We start from the raw sequence: 27,912 nt of genomic DNA, 5'->3' as shown, positions 1-27,912 counted from the left end.
TACACATACCTCTTGTACAGCCTTTGGAATCCTTTTTATAACCTCCTCATATTTGTGAGAAACCTCATGTTGAGGAATTCCATTTCATGATTCAATTCATACACTATCGTCATGTGGAATTTGCAATTCCACCCTCATGACATTAAACTTGGGCGCATAGACAATGTTCGAGTGAGGTTTGGCATTGATGAAACATTTTAAACACACCGGAGTCCAGAGGACTTACATATATTCTCAATGGCGATGTGCAAAACTCATCTGGACAACTTTCTAATATTTTACATTTACACCATCACGAATTACAGTCCTTCTGGCGACTCTGAGAGAGTAGAATAATTGAACTTTCACGGGGTGGAGACACTGAGGTTTGTAATTGCGAGTGAATGCAGACGAATCCTTAATTGAATATGTAAATTGAACCATCAACTGCATGTATCAAGTCATTTCATCAAATCCAACTTCATGTTCCATTTTAAATTGGTTTGAGGATACCATAAAAGTACTTTGGGTAATTACAAAATGACTCAGTCACACAAAAAGTTTACTTTTGATGACTGTGACTTGCTAAACATTCAGCAGAAGATTTACAAATTTCGATGTGGAGGAGTTGGCATGTCGAGAGTTAGTTAGTTACACTATTTCGACTAACATGAGAGGAGGAAAATGCTTCAAATTCATCTTCAATTAGTGAATCTTGAGTGCCGAGCTCGAGGATTGAATGGCGAAAGAAGGCTTCCTCTTGAGCCCGAAATGATTGCCCATCCTGTGTCGTCATGTCGCAACCCCGTCAGTTACTTAGGATGTCATTTATAACGTTCAACTGTCATTTTTTCCGACCTTGCACTGCCTTTCCCCGTCTCAACTCGTTATCAGGAACCACGCACAGTGCCTGATCATTAATCCATCATTGTTTGGTGAAATATGTGCGCGAAGGGGTGACACCGACACAGAGATATTCGGTTCGCAACGCACAGAACCACAAAAGGAAGGTGTGAGAGAACCACGACACTTCCTCACTTCTTGACTAACTCCGCACGTCTCATCTCTTTTAAGCAGAACCCATTCGTCACTCCTTCGACACTAAAACACAAAGTCATGTGAGGTTGTGTTATTGTTTCGCGGGTGACGCAAATTTGGGTCAAATGCGGGGCCGCAGTTTAGAGATTGTATGTGCCAAATGGGGAGCAATGGTTCGCCGAGGGGACAGTGTGATAAAAGAGTAAGAAAATCGTGGAGACTACGGCGAATGATTCATGGCATGACTGTTGGCGTTATATCACGTTTTGGGAATAATTTTTGATTAAAATTGGGTGATAATGCTGTGTGGCAGTTCGTGACTCTATTGGCGGCACAGATGGAAAATTTATGTTGACCAAGGGGGGATAAATGCAAAATCCATGTGCAATCAATGATTGAATTCACAGAACGACTTAAGTTCTTGTCAAGCCCTTCAGCAAAATTACTGAGTGGCCAGGCGAGAGATGTGCAAGTATTTCAATTTATTCAGAGATAGCAATCACAATGATACTCACACATATTTGCATCTAGTCACAAAGTGATTGAATCTTTTCCAAATAAATTCAATTTATTGCACATAATATCAATTTTGAAAATTATATTTGAACAAATTATTGGCTCAAATTAATATATGCCGGATTTATTTTATATTGTATTTTCAAAATATTTGTTCAATATGTTTTTCATATGCGATAATAAAATAATTTTGAATTGAAATATTCGCGAAAAATCATCAACACATCCAGTTTCCACGCAATAAAGTCATTTTTTGATGTATTATTTTGCATGGTTATCAGATATAATGTATTTTAAATAAATTGTAAGCTCTCTGGAGATGATTTTTAATGTGGTTAGAAAACGCACTGTCAAATGGTCACAATTGTATTAATCGCTTGAATGGAGGGTGAATTTATGTCATGACATGAAATGCACCATGTTTGGTTGACTGTATTATCAAATTATCCAAAATATACGTAGATTGTGTAGATGGCAACAATATGATGACAATTACATGAGGCAGTGTGTATAGGCATCTTTGTAAATCATCATCAGTGCCAACCCGTGGAGTACATCAATTATGTAGATTTTAATTTTGAAATGAATTTCCTTTATTAATGGCACAAACACCCATTCGGGAAGCAGTTTTGCCTCGACCAAATGTGTGTAACAATAAATTCCATTTCTCGTGTAATCTAATTAATATAAATTATTCCTCTCCAGCCGACCACTAAGCAAAGATGGGATTTTCGGGGCACAAAAGAAGGCACATCAGCATTGCCAATATGATTTGGAGAATTAAATGGGGTGCACTTGAGGATTTTCACGAGGATTCCGGCCGTGTGAGAGTTGAAAAGGGGCTGTAAGAGTATTTGAGAGAGGGTTATTCGGGACATCATTTCTGTTGCATGAATATTTATTATGAAACACCATTCGCTATGTATTCAGGATGAGTGGCCTTTTTTTCTTCCACGGAGGAAACAGATGTTCCATTATACAGAATAATATCAAATTGTATTCCTTGAATCATCTTTTATTTTATTCACCATCATCCTGGCATGATGTCTTGACCCACGGATCATCAGAGAGGAAGTTAGATATTTTCGCACTTTCATGACCTCTATATGTATTCCAAATGATCAGAAGAACAAGAGTTAGTAGATCGAATTCTGTGTCTTCTCTTTGCAGTTTGGCAGAGTGGAGAGATTGATTGACTATGTTCTTTCTCATGCCCTGCCTGGATTCAACCCTGGCATTACACTGGTCTTGTCGAGGAAATCCTTCACTGTGGAGAGCAATTTTTAAAATTAATCAGTCGAACGCATCTCACATACCAGAAGTGCGGGGTTCGACTCACCCCACGAGCCTCCACTTGGCCCTTTCGTTTACAAAAGAGCAAGAGAACGAGGCTCGAAATGGTTTTGTATGTATTTTTTTTGCTCATCTCACATAAAATGTAGAATTTATCCATATTTTTGGAACTACCATAACCCTCAGAATAGTCTTGGGTTGTCGCCACAATGTCTCGTTACTTTTGTTATAGAGCCAACTTAAGAGATGGTTCGTTCCTCCTCGTCTTTTGTGCTCCCCACTCCCGGTGACTATGTACATTTCGCCCACAATACATCTCCCATCGAGAGGAGAGGACGCAGAGTACAATAAAAGACAAAATATAGCAATAGTCCTGTGAAAAAGAGGTACATAAAGTGAGCGAGAGAGGGGGAGCCTTTTGAAAATTTCTGGCGACCACCAAGGGAGTGAGGGAGGCAGCCTTCCGGAATTGAGTTCAAGGAGAGAGAGAAAGGGAACATGTCTTTTTTCTTCCGGGAAATATATAAGTTCCGCATTCGACACTTTTACTTCTCTCGTGCTGTTTCCCATGTTCCGAAAGCCAAACATTTTTTTCCCTTCCTTCCGGCTATGTGATTATGATTGTGAAATTTACATCACTCATTCTCAGTGGCACATCACTTGTGGAGAGAAAACACCTCGACGCCAAGTTCCATTTAACCCACAGAACTTTCTCAATTACTCAGAGGCTTTTTGTCACTCTCTTTCACTCCAATGCATTTGTGAATGGGCTTTTGTGCCTCAGCCAAGAATCTTTCTTCAGTCGCCAACAAACACTTTCACGAGTTAGCACTCAAAATAACTGGGTTGAAAGATTACAAGCCTACATTAAGTGGAGGATGTGCAGAGAAAATGTATGGATGTATGATTTTGAGTGTAGTTCAACTTTCATATTGAGGTGTTCCACGCGAATTTTGCCTTTTGGATCAGCCAAGAGACTTTCGGTTGCTTAACTTTGGCAGTTTTGCTGGGTTTTGTGTTCCGTCTGGAGATGATGTGAATCGATGGAAAAGTGCTTGAAAGCTCGTGCGCGATATTGCAAATCAAAGAGACTGGTGTGAATATAAATGGTTTGGCACACACAACTCCATTCACCATCCCTTGCTGGGTAGGGGATCCCTTTGTCACATCGTCTTCGAAGCTTTGCGTGCGCCTGAAGAGGCGTCACAATTTTCCGTGAGCGAGTTTCCCGGGCTAAAAGGATAAAGTGGAGCGTTTTATTTCGGGGCGTCCATGATTTATGCTCGGTGAGAAATGAAAATTTTATGATTTTCCCGACCAAAGGATGACAAGCGTGAAAAACACAACGTGAAATGATGGTTTCTCAGCCTAATAGAGTTCTTTTGTACAGAGATTTCAAAGCACACACACGAGGTGCATTTCCTTTGAACACACTTCCGCGTGTTTCATTATTATTTATTGAACTTGAATATTAAATTAACTTTGGAATCGAAAGCACGCCCGAGTTATTAATGATTAATGGCTGAAACAACAAATATTGCCCGCCCTTTTATTGCTGGATAAATAAGGAAGTCTATCATAATTCATTTCATATGCATTCACACCAATTTTTCCCCAAAGTGTGGTTGACAAATATTTCCCGTCTGCTGAGGACACCTTCGGTAAATCCCGGAAATTTCACACCGCGAACAGTGAATGGCTCAATATATGAATTTTATTTGCATAGCGTGACGGGAACGAACACACATCTATATTAAAAGGTCATAAATCATAACGCGAAAGATTTCTCACAGCTGATTCCGTATAATGACATCTTTACACGGTGATTTAGGAAGAAAATCACAAGCATCCTTTGTTGTTACTTCTTTATGAACATTCGAGGTGATCTGCCAGTCTGTTTTTCATCCGCCATCGCAATTCTTCTCGTACGTTTTTCTCGTTCATTTTCCCATAACATTGTTGGAAATTTTGCAGCATGGGAATAATTTAGAATATTCAAAGTATATAGCACACGTGCAGGAATTTCTCTTGAGCTTTTTTTTGTAAAATTATTTTGCCAATGAAATTCATCTCAATATTCTTAAAGCATTCCTACACAGCAATATTCTCCGCTGGAAAAAGTTTCACAACACGGAGCTGTTGAGGTTTATGAGACATGCTTTAGCATCCCTTACCACGTACTTCAATAAGGAGATAAAATTTCACGTTTAAGTAAAATATAAACATGTCGGTGCGGAAGAAATGCTCCTCGGCCAGGATATGGGCCAAAAATACATCTTTCAGGTCAGAAGATTGGTGTGTGTAGTGTTAAAAAGGCCAGAGGAGATATAAGGGAAAAACTTAGTCAGTCAATTTATTACCCTGAGAAATATTTCAGCTAGAAGCAACCTTCAGTCCACATACTTGGCTGTCAGTGGAAATTCTTGTGGGGAAATTCCCCGAAAGACATCTTTTCACGCGACGTCCATTATTTGTGTAAATTTCCACATTTCACAAAATGCTTTATTCACACAAAAATTGGTGCTCAAGTGCATCTGTTTCGGTTCCACTTTGCACTCACAATTTGCAGAATTGCCACTCTTTGCGCACGAGAATGGCCACAAAAGCTCTCCTACTTTGCGCGACAATTCAATGCAACGCCAAGTGAAGTCCCATCGCGGAAAATTTATTTTGCCCCATTCTTTAAAGTCGCTACTAATTGACATTTGTGCAAGAAGGAGAGGAAATTGAGTTGGATCTGGGGCGCTTTTCCACGACATTTCACACCCATTTCCACCGAGGAAGTGCTGCAAAAAAGAACGTCGTTTTCGTGGCGATGTAAAGCACACTGCGGAGGACTGGGAAAATAGAGTGAGGAATCAATGAGAAAATTCGCTAATGAGTTCTCACGCTTCACCAAATTGTAATGGAAAGAACCGCAGTTGGCGAATAATGTATAGTGTGGCCAAGACTTGCAGGCTCCCTCGCTTTGGTATCTCGCATCTCCCATCGCACCCTGGATAGAGCTTGGCTCCTCCAGAGCAGTGTTTGTGACAAAGCTGAAGAATCATTTCCGCTCCGCTTTGAATTGTAATCAACGTTGTTTGGGATATGAAATAAATTCAATTAAAATTGCATATTTGCACATGAGTTGACGATTTATCAAAAATCATCCGTTCTGTAGCTCTGGATTATTTGCGGATTTGTCTCGTGAGAAAAGGGGAAGTGCATTAGAGAAAGAATGCTCACCGCAAAATTGCCTGGGAATTTACTCAGTCGTGATGATGAATATGAAAGCATCCATTATAGCGATATTGTGCACACGAATGGGTGGAAAACCAATTATTTTGAAGAGCACCGTTGATTTTTTATTTGGCATTTGAGAGAATATCTCCGACATGGGAACATTTGCGCGACAAAACACGATGACTGACAAGGCGACTAATTGGATTTTCAATTTAATCAAATAATCCTCGCCAGCCACTTTTATTGAACCCCCCATGACAAAAGGAATATCCATATTTCCCAGCTCGCAATTTATTTTTTTCCGACACGCTTTCGTCAAAAAGCCATAGTCAAATACGATGGCAGCCAAACCGCATGTCTCTGCATACACAAATTCGCTATCATATCTATTCAGTATCACCTTTTGCGACAAGCTGTCTGTCGTGACGTTTGATCGTGATTGCCATCAACCCCTAGACTCGTGGCTCTCAAAACTCCTCTTTGATCGCCACTCCACTCGGGGGGAGTTCATTAAAATTCACAGAATTTCTCCTGCTTTCAATATTCCAAACTGAATTTACATGCGACGTTGATTGATAACTATTTCAAATTAATTGGCATATTGATAGAAAAGAACATGATTATAGATATTAAAGGTCAATTGGAATTTTTTTCAGTTTCCTTAATAGATTTCAAATTAAATTTCATTTCAATTAAAACTTCCATATGAATGAAAATTGACTTTATAAGTCTGCAATATAATATTTACAGATATTAATTGAAGCTCTTTCTGGCTTCCCCAATCGGGGAGTACGAGAAAAGCCAAAGCCAATCATGTCTGAATCGTGTGACCAAGTCTAATAAATTAAATGCAACATGAAAAATTGAGTTAATAGCTCGCTAAGCCATTATTCGCTACATAAACTAACCGGAGAAATATAAATATTTTGCCTTCATCTCATAACTCACCCCATAAGCTTAAGCCACATATTGCCGGGGAACAGCGTCGAAAAAACAACTCAATCATAATCAAGCTGCCATCCCTAGAGTGACGCCTCGCTTAACTTGGGAAGTCCCAAGAAACCACAAGATGCACAGATGCTGTGTGAAGAAGCAACTTCAATCAATATATTTGCGATGAGGGTGCTTGTCTGCATTTTGCTGTTTGGCAATGCATCTTCCGTTCCACTCGTAAACGAGGAGGATGTCAATGACAGCTCCCGATAAGGCACAACTTTCATGCAACACTCGACTTATTTACAATTTTGTCTTCGACACAGGATTGCTCCACTTGCTGAATAGACTTGACCATTGTTCGGCAAATTGATTGACTGTGCAAATGGCTTTCAGGGAAATGATCCAAATTGCTGCACACTCGTGTACATTCGACGGCGAAGCCCAGGATTATTTGTACAGGTCATTTGCCTAAATGAATTAGAGCAGTTGGAAAACGAAAATGTGTCCTGAAAGTGACTTGCAAGGTGAATATGTAAGGTTGCTTAATTGCAAAAAGCTCGAGAAAAAGCTCATATTGTGTGCACGATTGTCGTGCCTGAGGCTTGCAGTGCTCTTCTCACATTTTGCCCCACAAAAGACACTGATTACAGGATATCACAGAGAGTGCACAAGTGGACCTGGTTAATGATACAGCTTCTCGGCATTGTTGCAGAAGAATGCAAATGGAGAGGAAACCCTGGGTCAGGCATGGAAAATATCCTGATCGATTTAAGTGCATTGTGGCATCATAATGTGCGAATTGTGTCTCGTTACTGGCTAGGAAAAGTGTCGTAGTATCAATTCAAGTCGCACGTAACTGGCTATTGTTGAGTATTGCATCGCAGAGGCCATTCAGTGGTGCTTTTCAGAATCCTTCTGGGAAAAACATTGTTTCATAATGAACTGCGAAGATTTCTACAAGAAAGAACTAATTGCGTTACATGGAACTTTTAGACAATTTACAGAGAAATTCTGACCTGGGGTGATGCATTTAATTCGCAGTATTCTAAGAAATTCCCGTGCAATTGCGAATTCCACGCGCAAGTTCTTCGCATGCACCGCACCTGAAGTGTGTCTTCACCGGCAAGTGCGACAATGAGTGGGGGTGACCCTCTTTGACCCTTCCAATCAGGGTGACACGAAGAGTATTCCATCACATTTGTGCAGCGTGAAAAAGTGCTCATTCCATGCACCAGTTTCATGGATATTGGACAGTGTCAACGGCATTTCTCCTGACGGCAGACAATCCGCAGCACACTTCCCGAGTTCGACTCTGGCCGGTGTTCTCCAGTCGCTGCAACTGGAAGTGCCTGCCCCACTCCAGCGGCCTTCCAGTCACGACAAACACTCATGCGCGCCCTCCCCTGCCATGAGCCGATGCTTGTAGGCTACAGGCCGTGTACCCTATGGAGAACGGATTCCACGATCCGAAATCGTCCATGGAATATCTTCCACTTTTGTTCCTATAATAGGAATAAAATCCTCGGAATTCCAAGCTATCCTCCATGGATAAATTCCACTTTATTCCAAGCAAGATACCATGGAATAATTCCATACATATTCCTTTTGGCCATCCATGGATATTAGAATGGAACATTTTCCATGGTGTTAAATCCGCGGAATATCCATGGGTTTTCCACGGAATAATTCGCTCTTTGCGCGTCCCCACGCGATTACGTCAGTCTTGTGAAATTCTTCTCATAGGAAAGAACGCGTAAGTATTTTCTGTACTTTTCAGTACTAAAACGTTAAGTTTTTAATGGTAAACACTCTAAGTTTGGTGATATTTCCAGGAAAAGTGCTGAATGTATGCGATGGAGACGGCACAGGGACCCCACAGTCAGAGAAGACTCGAGGTTTCCGGACAACGTCAAAGTAGGAGAAACAACTAATGTAAGTATGGAATTACCGAAACATAAGAGATATATCCTGTTTTCTATACTGAACATGTCTTTTTTACAGGAAAATAGGATGCGGAAAAGCGGTTACCGGAGGATCTACTTATCCGACAGAGTGTGACTCATGACAAGGTAAAAAATGTTCTTCATGTTCTCGAATTCCTATGGCGAAAATCCATGGAACATCCTATAAATAACCATGGAAGATTTCCATGCTAGAATTTCATCCATGGTGAATCCCTTGGAACTCCGTGGATCAGCAAGGAAAATCCTTGGAATTCAGCATGGAAGATTCCATGCTGAATTCCATAGGAATTTAGCTAGGATGATTTTCCATGGATTATTTCCCACATTGCTTCCAAATTTTCCATGGTGACTTTTCCCATATATGGAAGATTTCCATTGTGATTCCATTGACCAATCCAAGGACGATTACAAGGAATACCATGGAGGGAATACCATGCAAATATACGATCAGTAATTTGTGTATTCTATTTTCCAGCATTTCTCAAACATATCCGGACCGGTGCGAGAAGACATCAAAGAGCATCTCGACATCCGGCGACCACGGTAGCAGTCGTCTAGAAGAGTAGCAGTCCCTGGGAAGCGGCATAGCAGCCACCAAGGCAACGCGTCATAAAAATTTGATACACATTTGTAAGCTTGATAGTTAATATTTAATAAATACAAATCCAAATATAAATGAATCTTTTTTTTGGATATTTTGGGGCGGAGCGCCGGGAATTTCTGGGAGAAATTTCACACATTGGAATTTCCTCCATGGTATTCCTTGTAATCGTCCTTGGATTGGTCAATGGAATCACAATGGAAATCTTCCATATATGGGAAAAGTCACCATGGAAAATTTGGAAGCAATGTGGGAAATAATCCATGGAAAATCATCCTAGCTAAATTCCTATGGAATTCAGCATGGAATCTTCCATGCTGAATCCAAGGATTTTCCTTGTTGATCCACGGAGTTCCGAGGAATTTTCCATGGATGCTATTACGCGGATAGCTTGGAAATCGTCCATGGTTATCCATTGGATATTCCACGGATTTTCGCCATAGGGTAACTCTGTGTGAGCTCCGTATGAGGTTCAGTGCGTTTTAATTAACCGACGTGTGCGGATTACTTCACACCGGTCGCCAAGAACTCGATGTAGTGGTTTTTAGCGTGTCGTCAGAGAGATTGTACACACGATTCCGTGTCTATGGCATTGCCGATCAATTGCCAGTGAGATTGTTGGCAGAAATTGGGAGAAAAAGTAGAGTGGCTGAAATCGTGTGCGGTGCTGTGCAGAGTCACATTCTTGGGCCTGTCTCTCCCCAGAGGATTACAGTGCACTCTTCGTGACCTTAACAATGGGTCCAAGACGTGATCTCTATTCTCAAGTATGAACGCTCGAGCAGACTTCTCCCTGAGAGAATTGCGAGCTGTATAATTTTCAGTGGATGCAAAAAGAAGTTGAAGAACTTTGTACAATGTGAGTGTGTGATTGTGATAGGCAAAAAGCCTCATTTTCTCTTTCGTCATAGTTCACCAAAAAAATATTACCTTCTGTTGGGCATATTTCATCGGAAATTGGCAGATGTTTATTGTTAACACACCATTTCTCCTCAAGTACTGCAGGGAAGTAAAAACTACCTTCAGTCCCTACAGTATACAATGCCCATATTGATTTTCCACCCTAAATCCCGGCTTCGGGGCTTATTCTTCGCCCGTGAGAATGTCTTCAGCATCATTCTCGGGCGCAAAAATGCATGTCTTGCCCAGTATTTCCACTGCTGACGTCAGCCTCGTGACCGATTTGGTCAAAAACGCCAAGCGAAACGTGTTCTGAGCGCGGAGGCAAAAAAAAAAAACACACCAAGTGACTCAGTGTACGCGATCCTCGCCCTGCTGCTCAGGGTTCACCATTCTGTTGCCCTTCGTGGTGCTCAAAGTGTGATCTTCGACCGATCGCGAGATAGAGAAATGCCCGATCGAGGAGCAACAATAATGGCCGCAGACCGGTTTCACAACCTCAGATCAAATCACACTCCATTGGACTGTGTGAGTGCTTCGGCGATATTGTGACTCGATCGCCAAAGTGATCTCCAGCTGCAGCCGCAGCAACGCCATCTTCGGCGACCGCCACACAACAGTGGCGGCAAGAAGACTCGACACCTCGTCGCTTTTTGCCAATAAATTGCGAATTTCACGGGTTGCATAATGCCAGACACATTCTCCATTGCACAACAAGACAATTTGAAAGTTATATATTTTTCTCAATTGTGATTTCTTCAAAGTTTTAAAACATCCCTCAATGAGGTGAAAAATGGCTTTAAAAGAATTCAGTATGAGATATTCATAATTCCACTGTGAAATTGCATTTAAGTGGATCACTGTTTAAATAGCCAGAATGCAATTGCAAAAGTTTGAAAATTAATTTAGCAATGACTATAGAATAGTGTGCTAAAATATTGCATACAAAATAGAAAGTTCAGAGTTTTGTGTTAAGTGTTTGTGACACGATTTGAATACAATTCTTAAACTTTCCGTATGAGCATAAAAGTTTTGCGCAACAGATAAAGAAGAGATTCAGGATGGCAATTATAAGCATTCGCAGAGCTCTGGAAATAGATTTAAGCCAATAGTATTTACAGATGATCGGTTCCAATTATGTGCAATATAATGTTTTGAGCGTATTCCTTCTGACACCACTGTTCACCACGCGCGATATAAAGCAGAAATTTGCGTTAGCGTGTATTTTGCCTCAAAATTGCCCTTGGTGAAAATTAAAATTCCTTCCGACATCTTGTGGGGAAATTAAATTTGTTTCCCTTATCGTCACATACTTTTAATGCATATTTTTCCTCATTTAAATATTTGATTTGTCCTCCTTCCCACATTTTCAGTGTGGCTGGCAGAGTCGAGAAAATGGTGTGATTGACATGAACGTCCTGTTTTTGACTTGTCTAATTTTTCAACTTATGTATTTCTGGATTGCTTGGGCCTCGATGGCTGCTAATGTTCCGCCATCAGCATCCCTTGGTCTTGGACATTGTTTTAACGATTTTATGCCTCCTCTATGCTTACAGTGTACCCAGGGCGATAAAGCGGCGGAACTCATGCGAAGAGGAATTATGTAAATTCCAAGGGAGGTCTGGAGCCTGGAAAAAAGGAGACCAAATACCGTATCAGGTTCTTTGGGTGTCCGTGTGTGTGCGAGCACTAATCGTAGAAAAAATAGATGAAAGAGTGTTTCTTGTACGAGTGACCCGAGGTTCAGTGAAGAGTTGTGTAAGGAAAGTGTGAAGGAGGTTGAGAGTGAGAGGAATATAGGAGGGGAAAAAAGAGCAGTGCAGGAAGTGATTTCATGTGAAGACGATACACTCCCAAGTGAAACATTTGGATCCCATTTTGGATATTAATCCGAGCGGCAAGAAAGAGGAGAGAACAAGGAATATTGGATATCAATATCGTCATTTTCTCCAGCAAGACAGGTAATTTCCTCATCAATTCTGCGTACAATTTATCGGAAATATCTCTCCTGTGCCTCCCATTTTATCCCTTTTTCCCATCCACTCCATGTGATAAGCTCTCTAGAAGATAATTGAGGCTCTGTGATTTGATTCCCAGGCGATTGTACCACAATCTCATTCGATTTGGTGTGACATTGTTATTGTGATCGTTTTGTGGGGTAATATTGAATTTCTCACATGTGTACTCAACCTGAATATCGCTTTCACAGCCCCTCCCGCGCAGTCTGCCACTTTTTTGCCCCCCCAACACATCTTCCTGCCTCGCAGGAAACCTCTCGAGCTTTTCCATCGTCCCACTTCGGGGCGCGATGGACACGTTCTGTGGTGGCGCAATCAATTCAATTTGTCTTCATCAAAAAGCAATCGAGACCACACACACCGTCCGTCACTTTAAGCTCTGTACACCCTTTTTTTGCCGCTCTCCCTCGCTCCCTCGATTGGAGACAACCGACGGTCGCAAAAGCTCCTCAATTGAGGAGGTCTTCCAGCCGGCTCATGGGAATGCGAATTTTTCAGCGATTTATTTCACCATCAAGCCACTTTTCTCCATCTATACAGACTGGTCAAGTCTAATTCGATTTTGGTCCTCCTCGCCATCAGTAGGGGGGCAACATAAATCGGATTTCGGCAGCAGTTTGTCTCTTCAGAATACAGATTGGACAGCAAAAAGGGGAAAGTGTAATAGTCATTGACTGATTGATTTTCAAATATCGCCACATTGTCTTTCTGCGGATGAGAATGCCTCAGAACATGTACTTCTTCATGCTTTAATGTCTATAATTTGTACATAATCCTATAATCAAATTTGCCTAATTTGAAAACTGATCTCCCCATTTTTCTAAATTTATGCCAGGCATGGCAAATGAGCAAGATAACTTGATCCGGCCCACATACATATCTTGAATAACTTTTCTAAGTCTTTAAGGCACTCTCAACACCCTGAAGTGTCGCTAATTCTGCTGATGTCTACAGGTTTTTCTTTTTCACTGTAATTCGACGTCCCCAAGACGGAAAATTGTATTATTGTTATGTTTGAAGATGTTCGAGAGTGAGATTTTTAAAACGACTGAATTTCTTCTTATTTCCATTAAATCTCAATTCCGCGACGTCAGTGTGGGTGAGTGACGAGTAATTGCAAATTAATTAAATTCACCATGGTGAAATTTTGTCATCTCCCAGAATGAATTCGCTGTGCGACTCATCGCAATTCATCAGAGTCTGGGCGAAGAGAGCAAATATGATACACAATCTGCTGACGATAATTATTCAAACAAAACATGATGACACGGCTTTTTGGCATTCCTTCCCTCTTCGTTCTGGCCCTCTCGCTCGCTGGTAATCTCAACACCACGGAGATTGAGATAAGACTCGGGGATTATATCAGTAGAAATTCAGATGGAAAATTCACATAGACACGGCGAGGGTATAAATATAAATTAATAAATTTGTGTGCATACCGCAGAATGAGTGGGTGGCAGTTGTAAAATGAGAGAAAATCTTCCTGTGGTATTGTTCACTTTCCTTTGGAATTTCAACTACCAACAATAGCGTGGCTTTTCATTTGAATCCACAACGAGACATCTACAAGTGACAGTGAATATGTTAGTTAATATGAAGGGCACCAATTAATTAGTTGTCTTCATTGCTCTCTAATTCCACTGAGAATGACAATGGTCACAATATATCACTGAGATTAAGTGGGGAGAGAATGGATTTTGGGCAAAATTCTCAGGCCGAATCGCAAAGGCAATTTACATTACAAGCATTATATGAATTTTGCAGAATACTCCACATATTTTGTCCACAACAACGGCAAGAACTTTAAAAAATGTGTTCTTCTGCGAACAATAAGTTAGTTATAACCTATTAAAGTCCCGGTCTTTTTCACAAGAATCACACGCAATAAGAAGAAGAAAAAAAAATGTGCTACCCAACAACAGAGCCACAAATTAATCCCATTGTATTTTTCTTCCGCTTCTCTGCGACTATAAAAGATTGTCATTGGAGCGAGAGGGAATTTTCTGGGTTTTCCCGGGAGCTTCCAGAAACTCCCTTTTTGCTATTTTCTCAAAAGCAAGATCTCTTACTCAATTTCCTCCAAGTGAAATGCGCTTCTGCGACGCAAAGAACAGTGTAGCTAATTTTGGAGTCCATTAAGTGACTTCACGTCTCTTTTCGTTGGCCCAGTCCATAAAAGCACTTCGCGGAAGGAATGTGTCTCCATTTCTGATGCACAGCGTCATATTCAATTAACAGTGTTGCTGGGCATGAATTATTTCGTGACACGTGGAAAGGGAGTGTCATTGCTGTTTCTTCAGAACACATTTGTGCAGCCAATGCAATGCTCGAAGAAGAGGGGCTGTTATAGCACTACAGCATGAGTTTGATTGAATTCATCGAAGTGGTTAATGAAAGCGAACTATGACCTCTCGAATTATGCACATGACAATTGAAGTTGACACATGGTCTTTGTTCAGTTGACTTAGAGACTACCAATGCAGTGGCATCCCCCAGGAAATCACCATGGATTAGAAGAGTAGATTCGGATTATAAATATGTTTACACAAGAGTTTTCGGAAACCAGTAATATGCTATTTATGGAGAGAGTAATTTTAATTTCCCAGAGCAGATAATTATAATAGATTTAATTAAAAATTTAACAAATGTCTGTTTCAACTCGGTACTGAGGTTGAATGTTCACCACAATCATAGCAAATATACAAGTTTAATGTTAAATGTGGTCAATCGATTAAATTTGTTTTGACAAATGAATATTGGATTTCCATAAATTGCCGTCATATAAATAATATTCGTCATTACATATCTATTTTAGAGTTTCAAACTACATTTGTGGTTAGAGAACTGATTCACTTTGATCTCTGGAGAGAATCTATAATTGCGACGTTAGGTATTATTACGTTGAATTGATACGATCTTTCGGATAAGACTGGACATCTTATTGTTTCACAATTTAGGAACAAATTGTCTCTGGTTTGCTTGAAAGTTGTTGTTCCACTTAAGACTTAATGAAGAATGGCAAGACGAAACACGAGAACTTGGCGGTTTGTTAGAGTAAAATGGGGGTGTAGGGAGTGGAAAAGATGCACTTGTCACTCAATCTCTGCAACAACACAAATGACTGTGTGAATTTTGTATGAGAATAGCGAACCACTTCACTCCACATGAACTGCATAATGAAGGCAAACTTCCTCCATGGCTGAAACCGATATTCTTCAAGAGTTTACTGCGAGAAGAAAGCAGTCAAGCACTGCAATGGTTCTAAATTATTGACATTTTCTCACTTAACAGTAGAATTCAACAACAAAATGTTGGAACATTTCTTTGCATATTTTAGCAAACAAATTGCAAAGTGCACTGGTTTTTATTACCAAACATCTTGAAGAAACGTTGGCGGGGAGAATAATGAAAAATACCATCGAACATAAAGTGATTCCAACATAATTAGAGTGCGAACCAGAGAGAATGTTATATATACATTGTGTGAAATGTAGCAGAGAGCTTCACTTTCATTTAATTTGAATTCCACTTGTCGTCTGACGGTTCATTTTTATTCTTTCTGCTCACTTCAAGCAAGATGAGGAGAAATTCTTGTAATTTTCATGGAGTGTATTGTTATGATAATTTCTTCTTTAGCCCGTCACTCTCAATTGAAATGGTCATATTGGAGGGCATGACGTGTAATTAATGGGAGGAAGAGGAGACTCTTCTGCAGACTACTCGAGTTACATATAGTGAGCAGAGGACCATTGCAAATAGTAAAGCTAAATTGACGCTGGTAAAATTTCCTTGTAAGATTTGCGCGTTCCGAAGATTTGTTCAATATTCCTCCTCAGAGTATGAATATTTGCGTCACGACACTGTCATGCTCAATTTTAATTTACTCATGCTCTTCTATCCCACTGAGAGACGTCAAGGGGGAGAAAAAGGAGAGAAATTTAGAACCCTAGACTTTCATCTGATATTGTCTCCTTGAGACACGCTCTGTGCCCAACAGAAAACGTCTTCAGCAGAAAGATATTCATGAGTGTAGAGGGAAATATGAAAAAAATAAAATTAAAGCCTTGCGTCTAGCATCGACCCAAAAGTCTGGTTCCACCAATAAAACGTTAGAGAAATGTCATAAATTCCCTGGAAATATGGTTCTTGGGAAATTGATATCTGCCTTTCTGTGTCGTTTAGGGGGTTGATTGTACAGCACAAACACTGATATATACGGCTCATTTAATAGTTGGCATTCTCTGTGGCTGTACTCAAAGGCGAGGGTAGATGGAGGGGTGTCGGGCACTTCATTAAAATAGTTTTCAGGGGCCATATCAAAATGAGCCGAACCGCTGTGTGGCATTTTAACGGTTTCCTCCTATTCAGTCAAATCGCAGAGTATTTGTGAGCATTTGGTCGATGATATTGATGTGCAGGAAATGAATGGGATGTCTTTGCAATTTCTGTTCAGTATTTTATGGAATATTTTCATTTAAGCCCCATGTAAATATTTGCAAATTAAACCGGCAACGACTGATAGGGTGAGGAGAAAGAGTGGTATAGATAAAAAAATCCCTGCAAATGTAAATAAACGCGAGAATTTACTCTTGGTTGGACAGAATAAATATTTCATTTCCAAATAGACTGTCGCACAAAGGATATGGTAATGTTTCCGTCGAGGAAAATGTATCGCGAGGTGCGGGATCATTTCACTCCGGAATCGCCGTGGCGGAGAAGGAGAATTTGTGCAGTAGGGGTAGAAAAAGAGGGAAAATAAAATTATGACAGTCGGGGAGAATTCGTGGAATATTTGTTCTCAATGCAATGAGCTTAATTCAATTTACCAGCAATTTCACTCTTGTCGCGACTGTCGCACAACAATGCGCCGCTCTTGTGGTGTGCTTTTGTATGATAAATCGCCACAATGAAGAGCGTTCTTGTGGCAAGTCGGTTCTGAATTCTCCCCATGCTGCAATATTGTCTGATTCCACGTTCTCAGTTCACCACTATTTGCGCAGTTTGACAATTTACTTATATTGGTATTAATAGAAAATTGCTTTCTCTCCAACTTGCGAGGTGAACGATCTTGAAGACGCACTGATATTGCAGAGGATTTGGCATAATCTCAAGTATCAAGTTCAAGAATAGACAAAAGACCTCATTGTTTCCCGTTATCAGTTTGAAGAAAAAGTGTGACACTTTTCTGAATCACTCCGTGATATTCCTATTGATTCTAAGAAAATGTCTGCTATGAGTTTGAATAATGCAAGAGGAAATTGAGTCAGAGAAGAAATTCTCAATGTTTCTCATATTTTTGTTAATATTCTTAATACAAACCATGCAATGCTAAATTATTTCGGTATTTTTTGCATGCTTGTTTACAAAACAATCCAACACTTTTTTTACAGTTTTTTCTTCATAATCTATGCTATTTACACAATTCTTCACACATTCTTCCGATAATAATGACCGATTTCCGCGACTTTGAGTCGCTGCGATGATTCGATGAGAGTCACTGTGACCTCAATGCGAACGCCTTGAGGTCATCATCAAGGGTCATCACGCTGATTTTCAGTCTCCAATGACTGTGGAATCTGACTCAGTGCCTAATCAATATTTCTGGCATTGTTTGAATCATCTTGAGAATTCCTCTGATTGTAAATCCTTTGACTAACAGCCAAGATGGAGGACTTCATAAATATTCACATTTCATCTTCATTGATTGAAAGCGATGCAACAATTGATTTAAATTAACAGCAATTAAGTGGGCTGTTTGAATGCCTGAGCAGGAATTCATGATGCGAAGACATAGTGAAAACCATCATCTTTCATATAGCAAACAACATAAATGCTGCTGAAGCAATTTCAATGTGGCACAAATTGCATCAAATTGATACTGTAATCCCCTTGTAAATGCTTCCCCATTATCGTGTGGCTTCGGGTCGGGGTGGTTTCGTTACATTTCGCCTCGGTATCAGCGATATAACTTTCTTATCTGTGACACTTCAACTTGGAGGAATAACTGTGGAAGAGATACAGCAAAGTGTGTGTGTTGAAAATTGGAAATTGATTATTTTGTCAATACACAAACGGAGAGTAACAATTTTGAGGAGACAAGATGACAGAGAAAGTGCTACAAGAGCACTCAGCATTACATAATAGTTTCTTATCGAGAACGATGACACTAGATTTTGTTGGCACGAGGCGGAGAGAGAGACAGAGTCATTTGATATCAATGGATACAAATGAATATGAAGAACAAACACAGATTGAATGAATGGGAGAAGTTATGTAAATATTCAACATTTATTGACCATGAATATTATCAGTATCCCATCGGATATTTTCTTCTGTGTGCGTGTGTGGCAAAATGTTAGAAAAATATTCCATCCATTGTGGAATATTTGCATACGAAACTCTCCGACGATGTTAGAAAAATGCAGAAATATTTCATTAGACTTCGTTAGCGTCAATCGACATTGGGAGGTTATCTTTTCCATTATCAAGATCGTCGTAATTGGGAGGTGAATTGATGTGAAAGCCACAAAAGATTATGAAGCTTCTTCTCTTGTGACAGCATTAACTGACTGTCAATCAATTAACTGATGGAAATGCTCACTACAAGCCGTTTATCAGATGCACAAACAGACTGAATTTATTTGCTCTCATGAAGCCAAACATTAATGGTGAAATTTTCTAAACACTCAAATTCAATTTGTTTAATTACTGAAAGCGAAAAAATGCGAGGATTCAGCTTTATAAAGAGCGCAATAAGAGAAATGCTTCAACATTGTTGATATTCCATGGAATTCTGCCACATTTCAAAATTGACAAATACCATGAAAAGCAGCAAGTAAAAAAGCTGTTGGCAACGGAAGAGAAAGAGAGAATTCTGTTCAGCCATTCTTAATCCATTCAGAGGGGTTCTTCCTTTTGCGAAAGAAAACCCCACTTTCTCGCCGAAAAGAAGCCTTGACGTCAGGCATAAGTATTTCTTGTGAAGAATGCCAAAGCGAAATTCATTGTAAATGATGTCATTCTTTGAATTAAAATTACTCGCGGAAGGTATTTTCTATATGGAACATTGTGGATGAGAGTTGAGCTTTTTGTGAATTCCACCTCTTTTGCTTGTCAATTCCGAGCCATGCGGAGAATGGGTCGGCTATTATTTGGGGGTATTTGTAAGGAAGTCATCAGTTTATATTGACTTAAGATTTATATTTGCGATAGCGAAATTGGAGAGCGAAACATCTTCAATTTCAATATTTCCAGCTCTAAATCCCATGAGCATGAAAAGAGCCGCGATTGTAAAGCAATTTATTTTCTTTCTAAGAACTTCAGAACGTTTTGTTGATGGCTTCAGTTGGAAACTAGACACTGAAACTATTATTTCTCTATCTCTCACCATCCAGAAATATTCCATGAAAATAAACTGTGAGCCAATAGAGTTCGTCAAAATAAACACAATGACATAAACAGTTTAAATGCTATTCACAAATAAAATCTCTATGGGACATTATATTTCGAAATATCTCGTTTCTCGACGACAGTCTGTCCGTTTTCATGATTCACACTGGATAGAAATAAAAGACTAGCACTTTTAATGCGGAAATTCAATTTTTGATGCGGAGCTCTCGCGCATTGCCTGTAGGTTTTGAGTGAGGCGAGGAAATTGGATCATTTGCCCATGTATTGCATCATGGCAGTGGTGAAATTACACTTAATTTTTCTGTGTAAACACCCGCTCAATTGTCGCTTCCCTTTCGATTTCCACTTAGTCCATGCAAAGGCGGTTTTGTATGTAAATAAACTCCCCATTATGGCAGAAAGTATTATCGGAAACCGTGTGGCAATGGCGCTGTAATCAAATTGCCACAATGAGTCGCCAATCGAGTCACCACTCTTGCAGTATTTGGAGCAAGGCTCTCAACTGCGAAAGTATGAATCACTTGACGGTGTTTGTACTGAAATTTCAGAGATAAATTGACTGTTTTTGGACTTACACAGAGCTACAAGTGACACAGATGAGAGATAAGATTTCAAAGATACTGAAATTCGCGCTCGTGTTTTGTATTGACTGAGAACCAATATTAATCGAAATTAATTTTGGCACGAATTAGAGTCTGGGTTAATTGCCAGAATATGTGGTTAAAATCCCAGCTGTGTTCGTTCTTGCGTTGCACTCAGTGTGCATGGCAAAGCATATTTCATGCTGAACCCATTAAGTTTTAAATCCCCAAAGCAGACTGCATCAGTTTATCAGCCTTTTGATGGGAGAACACCATATGGAATGGCTAATTTTTAGCTAATTAAACAATTTATATAATCACTCTGCGTAAGCCACTTTAATGCCTTAATGCTTCAGCGGATATCGCATCAAAGACCTCACCGATGGCTGAACCGGTGTGTGTTAGCCGGGTTAAAAGTGCCACGGTGAATTCCGCATCGCGCACTAAAAAGTACTATATGGATGCGATATAAAAGGGCATTTGCTGTGGCACTTGAATTGTAAATTCCGAAAACGTTTTTAGCAATATTGTAGAAGGGAAATGCAAACACCACATCGATCATCGACAGCTTGAGACAGATACAAGCAATAAATTTTTACTATCAAGAAGTATTTTTCCAATACAATTATTTATGTTACACTGTCTCATATCACACTTCGGAGAGACGGCGGGAGTTTGAGTAATGGTGCGGTTATCCCGAGGACATGAGTATGGGTGGCGACCCACGCAAAATGCAGAGTAATGTTGGTGAATTTTTGAAGCTTTCAAGTGGATAAGATGAAGTGGAGGAAAATTTATGCTGTGCCACTTCAATTTAGTGTTTGCCAAAAAGGAACTTGTTCTTCTTGCCCGCGCTTTCTCTCGCTCCTGCTGGAGGAGAGATTTTATTGAGTCACGCGGATTTGGAATTACTCCCTCGTCCGAGATGGTTTTCTTGGGAAAATATGTAAATAATATATCTCGCTGTATACAAAAGGGCGTGCAAGTCATCGCGTGATTTCAATATTTCTAACACACTCAGTGAACAATATTCTCCCCCGACCCATAAATTAATATCACTATCTATACGAAGACGCTTCCTTATAAGCCCTGGAGATAAGTTAGAGAAGAGGCAAGTGAGAGTCTATTCGGACCAGAAACAACGCCTTGAACTGCCTCAGTAATGCCATCACAGCATTTATAATTCAGGAAGAAGCTTTCTGAGATAAGGAACCCATTTCATCGGAATATATTTACCAACTGGCACAATAGAATGTAAAAATACTTTTCCTTTCTCCCTTTCCATCATTTTCACATCCCCTTCACACCATGATATCTATCAGTGGGAATATCTTCAAATCAATTTCTTCTCATACAGAATGTCGAGAGCAATTTTCCAATGCAAAAATTTCAATATTCTCCACATGATAAATTCACTCAAAATAATTTCACACATATGAGTACACACGAGGGAGTGAGAATTCAATAACAAAATTGGTATTTGAGTGAGGAAAAGCATTTTCCAGGAATGTCACATTGTTCACTCATCATTTGTGTCTCTGAGGGCAGAAGGAATTGATGATAAGAAAATAGCTTCAGCACACCGATGAGCATTGACCGATATGGAATTTTTCTTAATTATACTTGATCCACAAGTCTGACGACAATTCAAGTGACCACATCAGGTTTTAAAAGAATACAAAACAGTTTGACGATATAATATTTATTGCTGTCATGCTTCTCTTTTGCATATGTTTTGATCAATTTATGTGATGAATAATGATGAATCTCATCAAAAATCCGTCCTCGATTTGAAGTTCAGGAGCTACAAATTTGAATGGCATAAAAACCTCGTTGTTGTTTCGTTGTCTCTCGTAGTATTGCCCTTATTTACAAAGACAAGTCCATTGTTTCTCGAATTGTACCTCATAAACCATAAGCAATTCCATAAAAGAGACATTGTAAAGCATTTATAAGTGTTTGCTCAATCTAAACGAGATCTTGTGGAAAAAAGAGTCTGCCGTCGAAAGGAAAAACAGATAGAAACTACATATTAAAGTTAAACATGCCACTGGCGAATAATAATCCCTGTGCACGCCACACAAATGTAAATCTAATATCTCATTGATCGCTTTGACGGATAATGCCTATTTGGCTAATACAGCGAAATTAAAGATCTTCGTGTATGTAATTGCATGCCAAGGATGAATTGAAGAACAGGATTCATTAGAAAGTTGAGGACTAAATTTGTGGGTGCTTTATTGATTTAGTCTGAAAATACGTGACTCTTTGGGATTTGGATTTATTGTGTGGCTCGTGAGGAAAATGTAATTTCAGTCGAATTACTTGACACCCTTGATGTGATCTCTGAACACGATTAACGCGTGTCATTGCTATAGTAAAAGTTTCACAAATTCCTCACATTCATCTTTGGATAAGTTGAGGAGGAATAAATAGATTCGTGAGGGTTGAAGTTCGGTGATGTGAAAAAGTCGTGAATGAGAGGAGAGAAGATTTTGTGTCTGCTGAAAATTCCAACAACTCCGTAGACAGAGCAATAAAACTATTTACCAGATTTACCCCTAAAATCTCATTACTCTGAGATTTTCACTTCAATGCCAGCGATAAATCAAGAGCGACACACTTCAGAGGCAGGCATAAATCTATTTTGGGATTCGTTCATGTCGTTGTTCTCTCTCAAAGTGCACTCCATGACCAAAAACTGAAGAAACACTGGAGCATTTGCCAGTTGTTGATGGCAATTTTTCGCATCGGCACTATCCCCACGCCACTCTTCAATTTACCGGCTTTTGGGAACGACTAAATTATGTAAACTTCCGCTCAATTAAAGGCAATATCGAATGTGTTAAAGTACACAATGTGCTTTTCAGAATGTGCCTTTCGTTGAATGCATTTCGCTCGTCTTTTTTGTTCGCCGCGCGCCGCGATATGTCCAATGCAAATGCATGTTTAATGTTCCGGAGAGAGAATGACACGCATATCAAGGGGGTCAAATACAATTAAACACACAAAAATGCTCCATTTAATGTCTTGTTCTCCGGAGCAATAAATTGTTGTACACAAAAGAGGAATGAGAATTTTTTTTTTGAGTTACCGATATATCATTTTTGTGTTTTATTGCCAAACAAACGGAAAAAGTCCAAGAGAACATTGTGGCAGTTCATTTCTTAAATGGAATTGATGCATTCCAGAAAACGGGGAATTAACTAAGCGAGGGAAATATCTGAAAGTAATCCCTTTTACCGAATGAAACACATCTGGTACTCGTCTCGATGAGTTTATCCAAAATCGAGTGCGACAAGACGTTTTTAGAGGGTGTGCAGTGAAATGAAATTTTCCCACGGTCAGATTAAAAACAGAATGATTGATTTATTGTCGAATGAGCATATTTTAAGTAATTTTATTGGACAGTCTTTAAGATACATCGTTGACTAATGACTGATTTTTTATTTATTTCTGTGAAAGACTGATATCTTTGCAGTTTTAGGGAAATTCTGAGATGGTGTAGAAGCCCGTGGTATTTCTTTCAGACTGTACAAGTTTAAGCAAACAATTGAATTCCGAACATTTATTGGGGGGCTCTCAATCAGGGAGCAGAAAGTGAAAATTTAAAAGAGCACTTAAGTAAGATTAATTATTTATGAGAAAGAGGAAGCAATTAATTAGAGGAAATTTGGCATAATATCTCTGATACTTAATTATGAAGTGGAGGAATTGCGATGCTTCAGCACCCTTCATAAATTCACCACTGAACTTCCTTTGCTTTTTCCAAGCCACCTCATTAGCAAGAAATTGAAGGTACATATGTAGCAATATGAACGTACGTTACTTGGTAATAATTACATATATGCCGTACAAGTTTACAGGCAACACTGCGACTCTCGCCGTGAATGCGCTCTCAAGGAAACCTCATAAACAGCTCTGTACATTCTGGTTTCTATGCGCCTGAGCCATAATCCGACGTGGGGATGATTATAATGAAGAGATCCATAATCCGCCACTATTATATATCCCCGGCACATGAGTATCAAGTATCACAGTTTTGCCTCGTTTCGTCATCAAACTCCCAAACTGACAAGCTCTGGTCAGAGCCGAATGCATAAGTTCGGCGATCAGTGGTATTATTCTCATCATAACTTGGTCAGACTGTGAAAGTAACACAAGGAAGGAGCATCCGCTCCATGCAACCGCCCGAACGCCTCCACTGACTAAGCGCTTCAATTTAAAATAGTTACAACTTCTGCAAACTTTGCTGTGCCGACAAAAGTACCATTCAAGGTTTTCCGGGTATTCTTTGGAGGAAGGCACACTCCGCACCCAGTGTATAACCCTCCTGCTGAATGTACCTTTCAGCTCAGTGAGAGCTCAGAGCTTTCTGCGGTGTATTTTGTATTATTTTCGCCCAACTAACCGCCTTTTTCACATCCCCAAAGCTCTCAGAATGATTTTTAATCGCCTTACTGAGCACAATTCAGGACAATCTGCTTTTCTCCTGCTGAATTCTGTGGGCCGAAGAGAGGAGAATTTTTAACACGAAAAGCATTACTCTGTTGAACACCTGAGAGAGATTTTCAAGGTATTGGCGGACAGTCCAGAGGAAACGACTGAAAGCCCTTTGTGACAAGAAAAATGTATTGACAAATCTCAGAAAGGAATTCATGGCGTGCTACAGCATAATATTGATTTTTCGGGGACAACTTTAGCTTAATGACAAGCCTCTCGGCAAATGTCTCTCTATCTCTGAAATGAGGGTAAAAGTGTGAAAACTCACCGTGTGACGCACATCGTCGTGTCACTTGAGGTGCAATTATCAGCGACTTGTCTAATTACAGGTGATTCCACCAGAGATTTATGACACTTTCGTCAAGTCTTGCCGGAGAATGAGAATGACCTCAAATGGCCAAAGTTAATTTTCTCAGTCAACCAATAAAAATCCTTCATGCGATGTCTTATTCACTCGCTCCTTATCTGATTATACAATGTTGAATTTCACATGGGTTGCGTACAACACGGGCATATTGGAGATTTTTGCACGAAGGAGCCGGAATATAAAAAGAGTCGTAAAAACTTAAATTGTCCCGAAGAGAAGTTACCTGAGAGAGGGTCTCTCTGGAAAAGGGACATCATCTAGGACACGATGGAAGCTGAGGTGTGCGCTCGAAAGAGATTTTGTGGAGGTGAAATCAGTAAATTACTTTTATGGACTCGCTATAATTTTTATTATCATTATGCAAAATACTCCAGAAAAACACATGAGATCCTGACTGGGGATTCCTTTGAGATACAGCCAGGAGGCTCCCATGGGTGCACACGCCACCAGTCGAGACAAATTCCCATAAATTCCCCATTCACGCACTCCCATTTTCTACTCCATAATAACCATAGTATAAGTAATTTTCCTGAATCATGAGTAGCAATATGTGCCCAGTGTCGCCAGGATACCATTTGCTTTGCCTCAGCAATGTGTGAAGACAAATCACGGCACTCACCCTCTCGTGATGTGATGAATGAGGCTCATTGGAATGCAAATCATGTGACTGGGAATTTTTACACTCCCGCCACTCTTCTTTGCTGTTTATCAATCAAAAATCTCTTTCAAGTGTCCGACACATTTTTCTCCCCACTTGAAAGTGAGAGAGAAATAGCGTCTGGCTTTCTTAACTTCCCGCCTCACATTTTTTCCCCATTTAATTGCCATGCATTTTCCCAAGAAAGGCCATCGTTTTTTCCCAAAGCATTAAATCTGGGTCAACGATGATGTCTATATCTGCTTATGCCATCAAATTACAGTGGAATTGGTGCATTTTTTTCGGATTGTGTGCATAAAACCCAGGCAAATGCATAAATCCAACGAATTCAGTATAAAAGCATTTTCCGAACAACCGCAGACATTCAATAGTAGTAAACGCGTTAATTGAACAACTCATGAATATCACGCGTTTTGTGAAAAATCTGCTGCAGTCACGGCCACAATTGTATGAAATCGCAGCTCCCGTGGTATAGTGAAGCAGCACTCAAAGAAGATAAATATGGCAAAATTGCCATAATTGCACCTCAAATAATTGCCCACCGTGCAAATCACTAGTGCGGCACATTTTTTGCCTTCTATTTCACTATTGGAAAATGAAAATGAAAAAAAATGGGAGAAAAAACCGCGCGATTGTGTAGTTGGGAATGCCAAGGAAAAAAAATTTAATTTGGTATTTTAATTCTTCAGTTGAGCATTCTCTCAATCTGAAGTGCGCCGCAACACAGTGCATCCCTTTCGAAATGGACTTTTAATATTAATTGCAATGCACTGTCTCCGCTCTGGCCGTGTCACATGCGAACATTCCATGGAGGGAATCTTGCAGGCCGAGCTTGCAAATTTGTATTCACTGACCGTGCAGAAATTACAATAGCACGGCGCCATGTATTTTGGCCATTACAGTGCCTTCACCCCCTCGTGGGTTGGCGAATATAAATTCTGTGGTGTGCTCCGAAAAGAAATTATTACACAACGTTAGGTACACATTTTTCCTCCGCATCTCCGAGCCGTGAATGTTGAAACTGGAAAATTCACCGCGCAACTTGGACTCAACCCGGAGAGTGAGCGATATGAATATTTTTTTTCTCCTCCACCAAAAATCCCATATCTCTTCTGCCTCACTTTCGAGGCTGAGGAAATCCTCTGTAATTGTAATATTTTCCTGCTTCTCGCCTCGACATCTGAATTATCATCATCTCTCCTTGTCACCGCCGAGGCGACAGGAGAGTGTCATCAATTGCACTAAGCCCCTCAACATGGCTGTGAGAAGTGAATCCCGCCGAGGGAGAGTGATTGAAAGGACCCTCGCCAGGCGACCGGGATTTATTGTCCAATGAAGTAGGAAGTTACACAGATTTATTGGCTTCAAAATCTTTGCTCTCGCAAACGTGCCGGCAATTTCTCTGCACGACAACACAACTTGCACTCCCCCATCCTTATGATATTGAGATGTGCATTGAGGCCCAGAGAGAGAGCTAATATCTGGATGTGTGGTGGCTAATATGTGGAGTGACTCCCCGAGGCAGACTTCTCTGAGAAAGTGTGGGAAATGTCATTGGCATTCAATGGTAAAGCACCGCACGATTTGCGTAAGACTGTTGTAAGACAGAAAATGATCATTTCTCGAGCTCGTTTGCTGTCTGAAGGGCTCCCAAATGGGGAATTTGTAGGTGAAAAGGTTAAAAAGCCAATTTTAATTTTAAAACTGTGCTTCCGCTACGCATGTAATTACTTCTACACTTATGTATGGGAAAGGGAGGAAAAGGCAGTAAATTATTAATCGATGATATTTCTAAGGAAAACCGTTGAAGAGAAACAGCCAATTAGGACTGGCACGTGCTTACTTACTTATTTTTTATGCATAAGAGCATCCTTTTTGTCTGTCAGAGTTTCAATGTGACAGTCTTATTAGTAATTGAAAGAC

General features: G+C 40.0%; 1 protein-coding gene and 1 long non-coding RNA gene across 5 annotated transcripts in view; both read left to right on the top strand.

Moving 5' to 3' along the window:
* The first annotated feature begins 8,570 nt into the window (after positions 1 to 8,570).
* LOC132260181 (uncharacterized) lies at positions 8,571 to 9,641 on the top strand. The gene is made up of 4 exons (XR_009468348.1): positions 8,571 to 8,740; positions 8,820 to 8,919; positions 8,989 to 9,056; positions 9,427 to 9,641. It is a non-coding gene; the product is annotated as an uncharacterized LOC132260181 (long non-coding RNA).
* Positions 9,642 to 10,031: 390 nt separating this feature from the next.
* The window catches only part of LOC132259944 (leucine-rich repeat-containing protein 24), a 57,304-nt gene continuing 39,423 nt past the window's right edge, over positions 10,032 to 27,912 (top strand). For 3 of the 4 annotated variants that reach the window (XM_059757785.1, XM_059757784.1, XM_059757783.1), the window contains exons 1-2: positions 10,032 to 10,411; positions 12,009 to 12,413. The gene's annotated coding sequence lies outside the window, so the exon portion shown is untranslated. The remainder of the gene's footprint in view (positions 10,412 to 12,008; positions 12,414 to 27,912) is intronic. The other variant, XR_009468329.1, reaches the window with a different exon arrangement.

Source organism: Phlebotomus argentipes, unplaced genomic scaffold (genome assembly GCF_947086385.1).
Source record: "Phlebotomus argentipes unplaced genomic scaffold, Phlebotomus argentipes genome assembly scaffold_18, whole genome shotgun sequence".
Taxonomy (NCBI): domain Eukaryota; kingdom Metazoa; phylum Arthropoda; class Insecta; order Diptera; family Psychodidae; genus Phlebotomus; species Phlebotomus argentipes.
The sequence above is the reverse complement of the archived record's forward strand: the minus strand, read 5'-3'. Positions and strand labels throughout refer to the sequence as shown.